Source organism: Anser cygnoides, chromosome Z (genome assembly GCF_040182565.1).
Source record: "Anser cygnoides isolate HZ-2024a breed goose chromosome Z, Taihu_goose_T2T_genome, whole genome shotgun sequence".
Classification (NCBI taxonomy): domain Eukaryota; kingdom Metazoa; phylum Chordata; class Aves; order Anseriformes; family Anatidae; genus Anser; species Anser cygnoides.
The window spans coordinates 81,442,187-81,455,764 of record NC_089912.1 but is presented as its reverse complement, the minus strand read 5'-3'; the positions used below and the strand labels follow the sequence as shown (position 1 = coordinate 81,455,764).

Here is a 13,578-nt window from a genome sequence, read left to right as displayed (position 1 = left end):
GTGAAGATGGGTATCTCAAAACCCAAGATAGTATATCTGTTTGTATATATGTTTGTATATATGTGTGTTTTCCTTTGTTAATTTGCTTTGCGCTCCTTTATCTTGCTGCCTCCTAAAAGAAGCGGTGATAGAAAAGATGTCTCCTGAATGCCCAAGGATTTGTTCTTGACAAGCACCCATTGCTCCCAGTCCCCCGTGGCAGCATTTCATTGTTTCATTGGCAGCACTGGGGTCTTGTTCACTTTTCTTGAGTAATTCCACAGTTTAGTTCTGTGAGTTGCCATTTGTGGTCGTCAGCGTGTTTGGGGCTGGAACACTGTTTTCTCCTTCTCTGAAAAGCTCTTTGAGAGGAAGGAGGGCTGTGGGGAAACCGGGAGCACTCTGCATGCTGGGGAGTCATTTCTCCCCGTGCTGAGGTTGACACAAAACTTCCCAATCTCCTCAACCTTTCCCTTTCGGCCTTGCAGCAGGCCCCTGACTCCGAGTGCCTGCAGCTGCGGGTTCCCTCCCAGCGCAGGTCTGTGTTTCAGTGCATGGGGCGTTTCTGGATGCGTCTCCTACAAGAGTCGGGAGCGTGAGTGTGCAAAAGTAGCGCCGTCCCCTGGGCTTTTGTTTTTAACCAGTCCCAGTTTGCTTCTGGCAGTCAGGTTTGTAACCAGGAGGTAGCCAAGCCCACTGGGAAGAAGTTGGCCTAAAGTGAGCTGTGATGGCCAGCCCTGGCAAGGCTGGTGCGTGGGAGAAATGTGCAGCAAAGCTATGAGAGGCGCTTAATTTCCCAGGTAGAAAGCATGGTTCTCTTTGATTTACAGCAGCGGGGCAGCCCCCCCAGCGGCTGCACGTTGGGTGCGGAGCGCATGTCAGGAAGGGGAATTCCCTCAAGCAGTTCCATCAGAGCAGATGAGGTTTTTGTGTTAAGTGTTCTTCCTTCCTTGTACACATGTGGTCCCTTGGTGAAAGAGGGAACAAACTGGTTTCCAGACCCATGCCCGCAGACTCTGGTCTTAGATTAGGACACTTAATCTGCTTTGAAATTCTCTTGATGCCAGCATCCGAAGAAGCGGAGGCTGGTGCACTCGCTCCTTCTGCGAAAGGCAAAGCCCCACAAGTTTTCCCCAAGAAGGGCAGGAAAAAGTAGCCGATGAGGTTGTAAATCAGAACCTTTATTTAAGCAACGTTTGAGAGAGACGTGGGGTGGGGTGAGTTGGCGGGGAGGCGTGCCGAGCTCTCAATGTCCAAAGGCGCGGGGCCCGTTGGTGTGCTTGTAGGACCATGGCAGGGTAGAGACGGAGTCCTTGTGTGCTTTCTTCTCCTTCAGTGGCTGTGGTTGTAGAAAGCTGCACCAGCCTTCAGGCCAGTGGCCGCAGAGGGAGAGGGCAGAGGAGGGAAAGGACAGCGGCAGACCTTGCTCTGCTCTGAGCTTTGTGATGGGGTAAGAAAGGAGAATGATCAAAAAGAGCAGCCCCAGCCCATGGCCAGGGGCAGCCCCTGCACCCCTGAGCAAGGCTCTCCCAGCCTCACTCCAAGGCCGTCCATCTCACGTCTCCCTGGCGGCCAGGAGATGCCCATCATAACCCAACCGTGTCATCTTCTGGTATGGTGTGAGACCATGGTGGGGAATGGGTTGGGGCTGTCTTATCTGTCCTGTAGAGCGTTGGCAGTTCTTCCTTCCAGCTGAGTTCTCAAGGGGAGAGCAGCCAGGAGTGTGCCATGATCTGGTCTCATTGTCATGTGTGTCTGGCTTTAATAAGAGAAGGAACAAACCGCGCAGCATCCTCCTGTGACCACAGGCTGCCCAGCCTCTCTGCCCAAGGGTCTCCAGTGTCTCACCATGTCTGTCCCTCTCCCATCGTCCTGATGGAGTGGTCACTGACGTCCTGGCCGATCGTGTCACCTTCCTGCTTGTTGTGGACTCTGGTGGGTGTGGTTGGGGAGATCTTACCTGTCCTGTAGAGCGTTGGCAGCTCTTCCTTCCAGCTGAGTGGTCAAGAGCAGTGAGGCCAGGATTGTGCCGTGGTCTGGTCCCATTACTGTGTGTTTCTGGCTGAAAGAGAAGAAGCACCAAACAGAGCAGCATCCCCCTGTGACTACAAGCAGCCCCTGCCTCTCTGCCCAAGAGTCTCTAGCGTCTCACCGAGGCTGTCTGTGTCCCGTCGTCCTGATGGAGCGGTCACTGCTGTCCTGGCCTGAGCGTGTCACTGTCCTGCTTGCTATGAGACCATGGTGGGGTGTGGGTTAGTACTATCTTACCTGTCCTGGAGAGCATTGACACCTTTTCCAGCTGACTTCTCAACAGGAGAGAGGCCAGGAGTGTGCCATGGCTTCATTCCATCACTGTCAGTGTGTCCAGCTGTAATAGAGGAGGCGACAAACCGAGCAGCCACCCCCTATCAGCACTGGAAGCCATTCCTTCCTCCCTGCACGAGGCTCTCCCAGCCTCACACCAAGGCCATCTATCTCACATCTTCCCGATGTCCAGGAGATGTTTGTTGTAGCTCAAGCGCGTCACGTTCTCACTTAGCAAGGTGAGACTGTGGTGGGGAATGGGTTGGGGCTGTCTTACCTGTCCTGTAGAGCATTGGCAGTTCTTCCTTCCAGCTGAGTTCTCAAGGGGAGAGCAGCCAGGAGTGTGCCATGGTCTGGTCTCATTGTCGTGTGTGTCTGGCTTTAGTAAGAGAAGAACAAACTGCGCAGCATCCCTGTGTGACCGCGGGCTGCCCAAGGGTCTCCAGCATCTCACCAAAGCCGTCCCTCTCCCATCGTTCTGACAGACCAGTAACTGCCGTCCTGGCCTGAGCATGTCACCTGGCTGCTTGCTGTGACAGCATGGTAGGGTGTGGGTTGGGGCGATGTTACCTGTCCTGTAGAGTGTTGGCAGCTCTTCTTCCAGCTGAGGAATAGTCCATGGGAAAGAGGCCAGGAGTATGCCATGCTCTGGTCCCATCCCTGTCTGAGTCTGGCTTTAATAAGAGAAGGAACAAACTGCGCAGCATCCCCCTGTGAGCATGGGCAGCCCCTGCCTCTCTGCCCAAGGGTCTTGAGCGTCTCACCATGTCCGTCCATCTCCCGTCATCCTGATGGAGCGGTCACGCCCATCCTGGCCCGATCGTGTCACCTTCCTGCTTGCTGTGGACTCTGGTGGGTGTGGGTTGGGGCGATCTTACCTGTCCTGTAGAGCGTTGGCAGCTCTTCCTTCCAGCTGAGTGGTCAAGAGAAGTGAGGCCAGGATTGTGCCGTGGTCTGGTCCCATCACTATGTGTTTCTGGCTGAAAGAGAAGCACCAAACAGAGCAGCATCCCCCTGTGACTACAAGCAGCCCCTGCCTCTCTGCCCAAGAGTCTCTAGCGTCTCACCGAGGCTGTCTGTGTCCCGTCGTCCTGATGGAGCGGTCACTGCTGTCCTGGCCTGAGCGTGTCACTGTCCTGCTTGCTATGAGACCATGGTGGGGTGTGGGTTAGTACTATCTTACCTGTCCTGGAGAGCATTGACACCTTTTCCAGCTGACTTCTCAACAGGAGAGAGGCCAGGAGTGTGCCGTGGCTTCATTCCATCACTGTCAGTGTGTCCAGCTGTAATAGAGGAGGCGACAAACCGAGCAGCCACCCCCTGTCAGCACTGGAAGCCATTCCTTCCTCCCTGCGCGAGGCTCTCCCAGCCTCACACCAAGGCCACCTATCTCGCATCTTCCTGATGTCCAGGAGATGTTTGTTGTAGCTCAAGCGCATCACGTTCTCACTTAGCAAGGTGAGACTGTGGTGGGGAATGGGTTGGGGCTGTCTTATCTGTCCTGTAGAGCATTGGCAGTTCTTCCTTCCAGCTGAGTTCTCAAGGGGAGAGCAGCCAGGAGTGTGCCGTGGTCTGGTCTCGTTGTCGTGTGTGTCTGGCTTTAGTAAGAGAAGGAACAAACTGCGCAGCACCCCCCTGTGACCACGGGCTGCCCAAGGGTCTCCAGCATCTCACCAAAGCCGTCCCTCTCCCGTCGTTCTGACGGACCAGTAACTGCCGTCCTGGCCTGAGCATGTCACCTGGCTGCTTGCTGTGACAGCGTGGTAGGGTGCGGGTTGGGGTGATGTTACCTGTCCTGTAGAGTGTGGACAATTGTCCGGCACAGTGCTGGAAAGGAGTGGCCAGGAGTGTGCCGTGGTTTGGTTCGGTCAGTGTCGTGTAGGGCGCTGAGAGCCATTTGAGGTGAGGGCCTGAGGAGAGAGGAAAGAGGAGCTGAGTTCCTCTGGCTGAGTGTGTGTCCAGAGCTGAGGCTGGAGCAGCAGGAGCAGGCAGCTGAGCAGCCTCCCTGTCAGCACGGGCAGCCATCTCAGGCCTGCGTGGCCGTTGGGGCCAGTGTTCCGGGGCCGAGGCCGTCCGCGCCCCTTTGTGACAGGGGGCACCCCCTGCCTGCTGTGACATGGGCAGTGCATCACTGCGGGGTGGCAGCAGGTGATACGGAGCCCAGGCCTGGGCCGGGTGGTGGAAAAGGCGCCCAGGGGTGTGTGCAGGGCTGCAGGGCCGTGCCAGCAGGCTGTGGGAGCGTGCTGGGGTCCGGGTGGGGCTGTGCTGCCTGCCCTGCAGAGCTCTGAGAGCTCCCCGCCGAGGGGGAGAGGCCAGGAGCGTGTCCCGGTTCCGTCCCATCGCTGCCTGTGCGTGCGGCTGGAAGAGGAGAGGCAAGCAGAGAGGAGCCCCCCGGCTGCCCCCCATCGCCGCGCAGGGGGACACGTCTGTTCCTGCCCACCATGGAAGCACGAAGGAAGAACTAAGTGAATAATAAACATGGAAAAGCCCAAATCTCCGGGCTGTGATTCTGGGGAGGGGAATCGAGTAGCTGTAGCAGAAATTGCTTTGAAATGAACTTTATTTCAGCTAAAGAGTAAAGTTGAGGAAAAACTAAGAAATCCCAAAACTCTACTAAAAATGAAAGCAGCTGAAGTGGTGTCAATTTTATACGTCATTTGCAGGGACACTTCCCTTAACAGAAAGGATACTCCTAAAGGAAACTCTGAAGGACATCGTTAAGATCAGTCTGACCTCTAGTCTTGGTGTGACCAAAATCAGTCCAATTCTGGTCAGAATTCTGCCTGACGTCATGCAGAGGGGCTCTGCTGAAGCCAGCGGAGTTCCCCACGCAGTGGGTCCCCAGCCCCAGCGACAGACTTCAGTGACCTTTGTTGGTCGCTTACCAGGACAAAGTGGCATTTGGCTTCGTTTGACCATAAGTGAATGCACGGAGCTTGCAGAGCAGCTTCCATGTTGCTGCATGAGCACATCAGGCCGTTGGGAACTTCAGCCCGCGTTCTTGCGGAGAGCCAGGTTAGAATAAAGCAGGCAATTGTAATGGGAATGAGGGAACACTGCCTGGATGGCCTGCTGCCTCCCCACAAGAAAGAGAAGGCATTTCTATACAGAGTATTTTCTCCTCCTTTCGCTACCCACAAATACCAAACATGTAAGAGTAAGTCAGAGGTTTCTTCCCCAGGAAAAAGACGGGGAAAGTGTGCTGAAGGGCACGGCACGTTGCAGAGAACAGTGACCCATCTGGAGGCGAGAGAGGCTGCAGCGCGCAGTGGGAGGCACACCAGAGGCTGTCCCACCTGGCCCCGAGTCCCCCTGAACAAAACTGCTGTCAGGGACGTTGCAGCTCTCTGCAGGGATGCTCCCAGCTGCGCCAGCCTGGGGTTTGCTCTGCCCTTGCCCCTCAGGGTGCAGCAGGCTGTGGTTTGAAATGTTCTTCAGCTTTTTCTCTGGAAAAAGGCATTCCTGGCCTGGCCGTGGCTGGAGAAGCAGAAATCGCACTTTATCGGAGTGTTGTCCAAGCAGAGATGACTGGAGACGTTTTTGCGTCTGCAGGGGGAGTCCCTCGTGGCACCTTTGGCCCAGGCTGGGTCAGCTGGAGCACCTCCCCACAATCTGTGGGGCGGAGGGGGGAATGGCAGCCCTCTGGGGAGAGGCTGGCAGTGGTGTGGCATGCACAAGGCTCAGGCGGCTGGAGCGCAAGCACGCTGTACAGTGGCTGCTGAGCCCCTTGTGCGCAGCGAGGTGCCGGGGGGGTCCTGTCCTTGCAAGGCTCTGCAGAGATGTTCCTCTGAACCACTTGTGTCTGGAAGCACACCTGCTGTTGTAATCCAGTTCAATTTAACTGGAGTTAAATCCAGTTGGAGGCCGGTCACTAGTGGAATCCCCCAGGGCTCAGTACTAGGGCCAGTTCTCTTTAATATCTTTATCGATGATCTGGATGAGGGGATTGAGTGCACCCTCAGTAAGTGTGCAGACAACACCAAGTTACATGCATGTGTTGATCTGCTCAAGGAGGCTCTGCTGGAGGATCTGGATAGGCTGGACCGATGGGCTGAGATCAGCTGTATGAAACTCAACAAGGCCAAGTGCCAGGTCCTGCACCTGGGGCACAACAACCCCAAGCAGTGCTACAGGCTGGGAGGTGAGTGGTTGGAAAGCTGCCTGGCCGAGAAGGACCTGGGAGTATTGGTTGATAGTCGGCTGAATATGAGCCAGCAGTGTGCTCAGGTGGCCAAGAAGGCCAACGGCATCCTGGCTTGTAGCAGAAACAGTGCGGCCAGCAGGGCGAGGGAAGTGATTGTCCCCCTGTACTCGGCTCTGGTGAGGCCGCACCTCGAGTACTGTGTTCAGTTTTGGGCCCCTCACTACAAGAAGGACATCAAGGTGCTCAAGTGAGTCCAGAGAAGGGCAACGAAGCTGGTGAGGGGTCTGGAGAACAAGTCTTACGAGGAGCGGCTGAGGGAGCTGGGATTGTTCAGCCTGGAGAAGAGGAGGCTCAGGGGCGACCTTATCGCACTCTACAGGTACCTTAAAGGAGGCTGTAGCAAGGTGGGGGTTGGTCTATTCTCCCATGTGCCTGGTGATAGGATGAGGGCGAATGGGCTAAAGTTCTGCCAGGGGAGGTTTGGGTTGGATATTAGGAAGAGCTTCTTTACCGAAAGCATTGTTAGGGATTGGAATGGGCTACCCAGGGAAGTGGTTGAGTCACCATCCCTGGAAGTCTCTAAAAGACGTTTAGATGTAGAGCTTAGTGATATGGTTTAGTGGAGGACTTGCTAGTGTTAGGTCAGAGGTTGGACTCGGTGATCTTGGAGGTCTCTTCCAACCTAGATGATTCTGTGGTTCTGTGATATTACTCTGCAGTAAATGTGTACTTCATTCAAGCACATGGTTCATTCACAAGCAGCTCTTGGTGTGCCCAACAGCAATGCAAACCCTTGGTATTGTCAGATATTTTAATATTTCCCATAATGGGTATATGTGGAAGCCCCTGAGAACTGGCCATGAATTGTGGGCATCTCTTCCTCATTGGTGACCCAATTTTCTTACGTTTTTCAGTGTCCTTTTCTTATGAACAAATGGATTTCTTTAATAAGCACTGATTTTAAGGAATATGTTTCTCAAAGGTGTTGTAGTCCTGACCTATAGAAACATTGATAAGCCTTAACTCAACCTCAGTGGCCTAGGTACATTGGCATGTTAGAAAGGAAGTCACAACATAAATTTAGTCAAAATCAACAGGAAAAAAATCCTCTGAAAAGCTGTTCGCATGGTGCAAACTCATTCTCTGAATTGTGTGAAATCTTCCTGACATGTCTGGGTAAAAAGATGCGATGAGACTGAATGTGAAATAATCATCCTGAATATTAAATTTAATTCAGAAAGTTGCAAATGTTTGAAGCTGAGAGTTTCAAGGGAAACACCTTGCTTTCTGCCCTGAAAACATTTCTGTGGACTGATAAATTCCACATGTGTATGCATCTGGTGCATGTTTGTAAATGTACATACACACACACACTCTTGGTCAAATAATTACCCATCAGCCTTTCTTTTCAGACTGGTAATATCAGACTCAATACAGAGCAACGGTGACATGGTTATATTTGATATGTGGTTGCAGATAGTTGACATCACATTCTGCTGGAATGAGGAATTAAGGAAGTGATTTCTTCTGTCTTTATAAGTTGATTTTTGATGAGATTTTCCTTCAGTGGGGCTGTGCAAACAGTCCACAACACCTAGCATGAGCGTACACCTCAAGAATGCTACTGAGTGTCTTATAACTTACTGTTCATGCTGAGGTCTTTTACAAATACAAATACTGTGATTACATGTCATTTGAATAACATTTGCATATCAATCTGTGCTTCTGTTTCCTATCAGGTGACCACGAAGATCAATCGGCAGCACACTGGAATTGCACAATTTCCATAGAAAGCTTCATAAGCTCTTGCTAATGTTAACAAAATACCGTGGTCTTTTCTTATCACATGTACCCTATTATTTGGAGAGGTGCTGAGATTTTGCAAAGTTGTAATCCTGTCCTATGCCGATGTATGAATGAGATAGCCTAGCTCTGCATTTGAGTAGAGTAACCTCCTGCACTTACAGTAGCCCTGGCATGAAGTGTTTCAAAGAGTTCTTTCCAAGCATTCTGTGTTCTTCACCAAAGACCCTAGCCTAAATGATTGAAGTCATTCACCAGTTAGGGATTGTTCACCAGAGAAATATGTCTTTTCCATACAAAATCTTTCAAAACAGTTGTAGGTGGCATTTTAATTCAGCTCTTAGAATCATAGAATATCCCAAGCTGGAAGGGACCCACAAGGATCATCGAGTCTAAGTCCTGGGTCCCCAGAGGACCACCCAAAAAATCAGACCATGTGTCTGTGAGTGTTGTCCAAATGCTTCTTGAGCTCTGGCAGCTCGGTGCCATGACCACTGCCCTGGGGAACCTGTCCCAGTGCCCGACCACCCTCTGGGTGCAGAACCTTTCCCTAACACCCAGCCTGACCCTCCCCTGTCCCAGCTCCATGCCGTTCCCTCGGGTCCTGTCGCTGTCCCCAGAGAGCAGAGCTCAGCGCCTGCCCCTCCGCTCCCCTCGTGAGGGAGCTGCAGGCCGCCATGAGGCCTCCCCTCAGCCTGCTCTGCTCTGGGCTGAGCAAACCCAGGGACCTCAGCTGCTCCTCGTACACTCTAGACCCTCCTAGCCGCTCATACCCTCATACCCTCTAGCCGCTCCTCATTCCCTCTAGACCCTTCACCATTCCTGTAGCCCTTCTTTGGACACTCTCTAATGGCTTTATGTCCTTCTTATACTGCGGCACCCAAAATGCACAGTGGTCTCGCGGTGAGGCCACACAGTGCAGAGCAGAGCAGGACAATCCCTTCCCCCAGCCAGCTGGCAGTGCTGGGCCTGATGCACCCCAGGGTAGGGTTGGCCCTCCTGGGGTCCCATAAGCCATGGCACTGAGCTTCAGATCTTAAATCCATATCGTCTCCCCTCCTTACTTAAAAGTTAAATTCACGTGGATTTTCATGTTGCTTTGCTGTCCTCAGGGATGTAAACATACTGATCCTTCTACCATCATCAGGACTTGATGTGCTCAAATCAATGGCCTTGATGGAGAGGCTTCCTTCCTTGATGTCTGTGTAAGGCTCACCTTGTCTCTGATCTGCCAGGTTGTAGTTGTGAAGTTAGATTTAATATTGAAAACAAATCAGTGTTGCAGAGTAGGTGCAATTTTTGCTTCAGAGCAGTAATTTGTCTGCAATGCCTTGAGAGGATGTCCCTGCAGCAGAATTCAAGTCTCAATCTGCAAGTTAATGTGGCTGTGGGACAAGAGCAACAGGACAGTGTTTCTCTAGCAGGAATAAATCTTTCATGTGCACTAGGAAAAGGATTTCCCAGAGAGAAAAAGGAAAGAAGATACTGTGAAATGGTGGAGAACCCTGTAGTATACTTTCTGTCTCTCTTTGACTTTGCAAAACTTGTTTGTTCCAAAACTTGTTTTCCCCACTAAAGGGGAAGTCATAAACCAAGATCACACCAACCCACAGATGGAAATACCTCAAATGTATGCATAGAAAAAAAATATCTGCATGTCTTTTTTATGTCTGTCTATTTATCTGTTAATCATCTAACAACAGTACTGTCACAGTAACATTTGAATTACATCTGAAATCAGCCCACCTAACACCCGCACATTGGCTGCTACAATCACTCTCACTCAGCCAACCAGCTTTCACAGCTGACACTGACATGAACCTCTTAATGAAGTGGCAGTGATCTGCATGTGAGCCCCTCCACCCAGGCGTTTGTTCATTTGCTTTCATAATTTTTATGGCTTTTTTGTCATGAGGAAGTCCTCTGTGAAGGCATGTTAGCTAGGCTTACAACCAGAGAGGAAAAGTGAAAGTAATCCCCAATGGGCAATATTTCAGCTCCTGCTGTAAAAAGGAATTAATTCAATTACATTAAATATATGGCATTCAAGAATAGGGGTCAGAGTCGGTGACAGGAACTAAGTGACGGGAGCTAATCTCTTATTAACACAGCACTGGTGAGAGAGAAGAAGAGAGAGGAAAAAAAAAAAAAGCACAGGAAGTGAAAAACATCACTTCAGACTAGTATTTGAGGCTGCCCTACCTTTAAGACTGTCACTGTATAGCCTTCTAAAGTCATTCATAACCACTTAAGAATGTCCCATCTTACTTTCTACTTTTGGTGCTGCTTTTCAGTTACCTTCTAAACTGATGTGGTTGATTGCTGTCCTTGTTTGCCAGTGTTTCCAGTCTATCTCCTCCTTACCAAATTTTTTTCTTCATAATTGTTAATAAACATAAATTAATCAAAGTAATCCTCTTGACTTCCATCCTTTCCAGGAGAAGCAAATTCAAATCCAGTAATCTTTTTCTAGGATTTAACCTTAAAACCCACAGTGTCTCACAATGGAAGACAACAGTACCCCACCATGATTAAAATCTTGCAAAGATTTTTTTCTATCTATAAAGTATATGAACTTTTGCGACTCTATCTGCATTTAAGCACCTACCATTGTAAATTTTAGCCAATTCTACAGGAAACTACAGAAGAAGGAAAAAAACATTTTTACCCCTGCTAGATCTCTACTGATATAATCAGATATTTCTTTTGCATTTTTGATCCTTCTAACCAGCTCTGACATGAAGAGTTAGAAAATTTTAGACTTCTGCTTAGAATTTACACCTTTCTCCAAAAAATTGTCCCACCATCTTTTGTGAGCTAACACATGTGGATTCACAGCACCAGGCTTTTCCTACAAAATTTACTGCAGCATCACATTACAAAGTAAGAAGTAACACAAACGAGACTGTGAGGACACCTCAAGTTTAACATTGTTTTTACCTTCAGTTACTCCTTACTTATCAGATATTTTCCTCTCCAGCCTTTGATTACATTTCTTATCCACAGCTACCTTCAGATCACAAGTTGGCACACTCTTTTCACGGGGATGTGATTGAAATGAGCCACCTGCAGCTCCTGCATAGCCTGTGCTCTTGAGATGGAATTTCAATATGTGCAGAGTATACTGCCTCTGTTGAAGGGTATGGAAAAACCTCCCTGTCTTTTTAAGTGGATGGCTATTTTAGCTCTGACTGCTGTCACTAAAAGGGCCAACCAAATGCATCTCTAAAAATATGGAGATTATTTTTCAGCTATAAATAGATGCCTAGAGAAATGAATACAGTCTCAGAGAGATTTTAGTGGTTGCAGATACATGTAATGGCTTGCCCCGTGGTAGATATAAGCCACCTTGCACTTACAGCAAGAGGTAAGAATGTGCAGCTGGGTGATAGATAGCCACTGATGAGCCACATGCTCATTTCTTTGCTCCAAATTGTTTGTCTGAGTAGCTGGCCTGAGTCTTTTGGAAAAAGTACAGCTACCAGCTTCCAGCCAAAGATGGCATGAAGGTGAGGGCAAAGAGACCTGTCATGTCAGCCCAGCTGGTGAGCTCCAACAGAACAAGAGTGCGCAGCCCACCCTTGTCATCCCACCCCTGCATAAACTATGGGAAAGCATAAGAGGTGCCCAAGAGCAGCACATGTCCCTCATCCTATGACATCTCCATTACAGCAGAGGTCAAACAAAAGGACCTGAACTTATTTGTCATTTTTATAGTTGGATATAATGATCTTAAGGCCCTCCCAAATTAAGCTGTTCTGTTCTGTTCTGTTCTGTTCTGTTCTGTTCTATTCTATTCTATTCTATTCTATTCTATTCTATTCTATTCTATTCTATTCTATTCTATTCTTTCTAGTTTATAAAGGTAAATAGAAAGATGCATAGTTTTTCATAAACATTTGTTTGGCAAGGTAGTGAGTAGTATTATCTCGTGAGTATGACAGAGTCCCCTAGAATGACAGCTCTGTTAATTTCCTTTTAATTTCTTTAATATTAAAAATAATAATAATAATAATAACAAAGTTGCTCATTATAAAAACTGAAAGGAAAAAAAAAACCACTAATGCTCTTTGAAGCTGTATGCTATTTTTACATGAAAAGAAGATGTGCCAGAAGCTCCTGAAAGTAAGTGAGGGACTTTGTTAATACTTGTTGATTTATGTGGAAATCAGTAGAGTAACAGAGTCTTATAAATGCCTCAGATCAATACCAGCCTTGGTTTGTGAAGCCCACAAAGGATGCTGGGGCTGGAAATGAAGAGCTGCTGACTCCCCTGTCTGTTGCTAAACTGCTAGCTCATGTCTTTCTATTAATGTTGGTAGTATTTTTAGAAATGCTCCACATTACTTTTTTCACTTACCCATTCAAACATATTTGTTTTCTCTTGACCTACTGGCTGAACTGTAGTTACTGTTTTCACCTTTTACAGCAAAAGAGACTGAATTCTGGCAATACTGCAACATTCCTCTTGATGTCTCCTGGCTGTAAACTAAGGGCAGGCTACCATAAAAACAACATCTGCTTTCCTTGCTTTTGTTATCATGGCTTTTAATCTTTAGCTTTTACTAGGCAAATTAGTTTTCTGTGTCTTGTCCAGTGCAGTTTCTGGAGAGAGGATGTCCCATGCTTATAAAGATTTTAATTAAAGGCTAACTCAAATATTAGAGTTTATCAGCCTCTAGAACTCAATTTTACAATGTGCTGATCTGTCTGACCTGGTTAATCATGGTGTGGGCTAATAAGTGTCATGAATATCTGTTGTACAGGCACACTGCTAGTGATAGCATGATGGGAGAGATGGCACCTGTGTCCCTGCAGAAGGAACCCATTTTGCTCAGTGAAGTTTGGAAGAGCACAGCCTTTTCACCTAGCTTTACTCAGGTTAGAAATGGGTGTTGTGAAAGATGAGAGTGAGCCTTGTAGTTTAGCCTGATGCCTGCAAAAGGTAGGGGCTCCTTCCCTGAACTAGCTGGGGATTTTTTTTATTTATTTATTTTTTCCAGCAAAGCATCCCTTTTTTATGAATTTCTAATGAATTATCAAAACAGAAATGACACATGTGGGGGCATTTTCATTTGGTTCATGGACCAAAGAAATTAATGCCATGCCCACAAAGGGGATAGGGAGAAGAAAACACAATTCTGATGCTGCTAAATCCTTTGTGTGCACAGGAGCTGGATGTTTTGTGCAACTCTGCTTCTCCGTCTCAAAGAGAATAGACCAGCAGTCAGAAAAGCCCAGCAAAGGGCAGAGGTGATCAGATGCGATGCACAGCTTCTTCCTGAGAATTTTTATATATATTTTTTAATTACCTTGGAGAAGAGCTGACAAGCAGTGGAGGTGAGGGG

At 48.7% G+C, this 13,578-nt stretch overlaps 1 long non-coding RNA gene across 5 annotated transcripts; it reads right to left on the bottom strand.

The window, feature by feature from the left end:
- Positions 1 to 1,118: 1,118 nt before the first annotated feature.
- Positions 1,119 to 9,289, bottom strand: LOC136789044 (uncharacterized). 5 transcript variants are annotated; one of them, XR_010827773.1, is made up of 4 exons: positions 9,004 to 9,289; positions 3,048 to 4,193; positions 2,561 to 2,957; positions 1,119 to 2,347 (listed from the first exon to the last, which is right to left on the bottom strand). It is a non-coding gene; the product is annotated as an uncharacterized lncRNA (long non-coding RNA). The 5 variants fall into 5 exon arrangements; XR_010827772.1 differs by having other exon boundaries at positions 1,119 to 1,417; positions 1,539 to 2,347; positions 2,561 to 4,193; positions 9,004 to 9,282; XR_010827774.1 differs by having other exon boundaries at positions 1,119 to 1,738; positions 1,828 to 2,347; positions 2,561 to 4,193; positions 9,004 to 9,282.
- Between the last annotated feature and the right edge of the window lie 4,289 nt (positions 9,290 to 13,578).